General features: G+C 32.9%; 1 pseudogene; it reads left to right on the forward strand.

The window, feature by feature from the left end:
• The first annotated feature begins 1315 nt into the window (after window positions 1-1315).
• LOC142615927 (putative LRR receptor-like serine/threonine-protein kinase At3g47570) lies at window positions 1316-2845 on the forward strand (annotated as a pseudogene).
• The last annotated feature ends 268 nt before the right edge of the window (window positions 2846-3113 follow it).

Raw genomic sequence — 3113 nt, forward strand, 5'->3', positions numbered from 1 at the left:
TTAATTTTTTAAAATTTTGGGGGGGGCCTTGGCCCCCCACCCTTGTGTGTGGCTCCGCCACTGTATATATATATATGAGACTAGTACGCATTCTTTAATAAACAATGAATACCCTTGTGGAATATTTCATGTCCTTAGCAGGTCAATTAATACTACTCCCTAATCCCTCATTGAATGATTACTCCTTAATTTATTGTAATGATGATGAGATCGACCTAGTTAGTCGTTTAATTTGATGATGGCGGATACGAAAATTTTAGGACTAGGGCTTGTCGCCATCGTCATATTTCTGCTTGTCAATGCATCCTTCTATTTATTTTATTGAAATATTGGGTAAAAGTTTTACCCAATATTTCAATAAAATTAAATATTGGGCTGAGATATCTGAGGCTTATGCTGTTTCTGCTGTGCCTTCGTTTTCTTCAAGAATTTCCTATTATGCTTCTTGGTAGTCTCCTATACAGTTTTGCAACTACTGTTTGTCAGAGTTCTTTTTTGGTGTCAAGGGCTAGTGCCACGGTATAGGTGTGTATGACTATGAACATAATTTGGTTTGGTGGTCGTCTGTCAAATATCATATTCTAAATTCCTAATAGGAGGAAGAATTATTTGTTTCTATTTTTTTTATGGGAAATACTTGATCATTTATTGTCTCTCTTAAACTTATTATTGGATCTCATTAAATCAGTTTATTAGGCTATCATTTTTTTTTTTTTTTGAGAAGCCAGTTTATTAGACTATTAAATGAGCTTATGTATGGCTTAAGATAATTTAGACATAGGCTTACATAATTTTTTTTAAAAAAAATTGAGTTCTAACAAAAATGTGCGGTAATTTCAAAAACGGTATATCAATATTGATCTCTACTAAAATATTTCAAATCCCTCACAAAATAGAAATAACTTTTGGTACGGTATCAACTCTCTTGATTAAAAAAACTCAAAATCAATTTATGTTTGCTTAGGAATTAATATTTCTTATTTGTCTTATGAAAGTTATGATATGAAAAATACATTTAAAAGATAGATTTTTTTTTTTACTATTTTAGTGAATTTTTATATTTTTACTAATTATATATATATATATATATCTATCTATCTAAAATTAATTATGACATCATCATAATTCAACCTCGGTTCGATCTCAAAAATCATTAAGGGGTCTTCAAGTTTTAGATCTTTCTAAAAACAATTTCTCCGGAAATATTCCAAAATTTTTGGAGAGCTTTATCTTCTTGCAGTTATTGAATTTGTCTTATAACGATTTTGACAATGAGGTACCAACACATGGAGTTTTCAAGAACACAAGTGCAACTATGATTAAGGGGAACGGTAAGCTTTGTAGAGGCATGCCTAAGTTTCATCTTCCGGTATGTAAATACAATAAATCCAAGAAGAGGAAGTTGACTCCTTCCTTGAAGCTAATAATCTCTATATTATCTGGCCTTCTTGGAGTAACTTTGGTAATGTTATTTTTACTTCTTCGCACTTTAAAAAGAAAAAGAAGAGAAAATATTTTAAGTAATTCAGGAAATTTACTTTTGAATGTATCTTACCATAGTCTGCTAAAAGCTATAGATGCATTCTCCACCACTAATTTAATTGGTGTGGGTAGCTTTGGATCTGTGTATAAAGGAATTCTTGATCAAGATAGTCGTAAAGTTGCTGTCAAGGTACTCAACCTTTTGCACCATGGAGCTTCCAAAAGTTTTATTGCTGAATGTGAGGCTTTGTGAAATATCAAACATCGAAATCTAGTGAAGGTACTCACAGCATGTTCAGGTGTTCACTATCAAGGTCATAATTTCAAAGCATTGGTATACGAGTTCATGATTAATGGCAACCTAGATGGGTGGTTGCATCCAGTTTCAAGAAGAAATGAGGTTCCTAAGGAAAAAATGAATTTGAATCTTCTTCAACGTTTGAATATTGCTATTGATGTTGCACATGCATTGGAATATCTTCATCATCATTGCCATACACCAATTGTTCATTGTGACCTCAAGCCTAGCAATGTTCTTCTCAATGACGAAATGATTGGACATGTTGGTGACTTTGGCTTGGCAAGGTTCCTTCGGAAGGCTACCCAAGAGTGTTTCACTAATTGATCAAGCTCTATCGGATTAAGAGGAACAATTGGTTATGCTCCTCCAAGGGAATATCTTTTCCATTTTTGAACATTAAATTCTTTTCTTTTCATAATATTTCTTAATGTACTTCCAAGCATGAAATTAACTCAATGAAGCCTTTTTGAAGATTGAGCATGTCCTAAAAGAAATTTCCACTTGTCATTATTTTTTCCTTTTATATGCCACTAAAGAGCTCTTTCAAACTTGTATTACTATATTTTTTAAATATGAAACTAGATCAATCACATTGTAAATGTTATGTGCAATTGCAGAATATGATCTGGAAAACGAGGTGTCAATTTATGGTGATGTCTACAATTATGGCATACTATTATTGGAGATGTTCACAGGAAAAAAGCCCACTGATAACATTTTCAAAGACAACTTGAACCTTCATGATTTCGTTACAGGAGCTTTGCCTGAACAAGTAACATTGTGGATCCTATTATTCTTTGGGAAAGTGAAGATATGGAATCAAAGAGAAATGATACTCACATTCAAAATCGAAAAGGAAGTCCCAAAATTCTAGAGTGCTTGATTTTAATATTTGGAATTGGAGTTTCTTGTTCTATGGAATCTCCAAGAGAAAGGATGAAAATTAGTGATGTTGTAGCTCAATTGCACTTGATTAGAGAAAAGTTCCTCAGAACAAGAATACGCCGAGAAAGACTTCAACTTAAAGGTAAATTGTTCATGACACAGTACTTGTTGCTCTAACACCCACTCCAAACCTTTGTGGAGGGAGGGGGATCATATATCCTACACATTGCCATGTGCTTGTCACATACCATCTTTTATTCTAGCGAAATTGATAACATTGATGCCATGAGAAATTTGATAACAAGATGATGCTATTCATCCAATTTGTTTTCTATGATTCAGAATAAGCTCGTTTTTTGTCCCCTGCCCCCCTAAAAATGTTTGTTGAAAAACACAAAAATCAAAATGAAGTTTAAGCTATTTTTGATTTGGTGATACCTACTGG

The sequence above is a fragment of the Castanea sativa genome, chromosome 11, assembly GCF_040712315.1.
Source record: "Castanea sativa cultivar Marrone di Chiusa Pesio chromosome 11, ASM4071231v1".
Classification (NCBI taxonomy): Eukaryota; Viridiplantae; Streptophyta; class Magnoliopsida; order Fagales; family Fagaceae; genus Castanea; species Castanea sativa.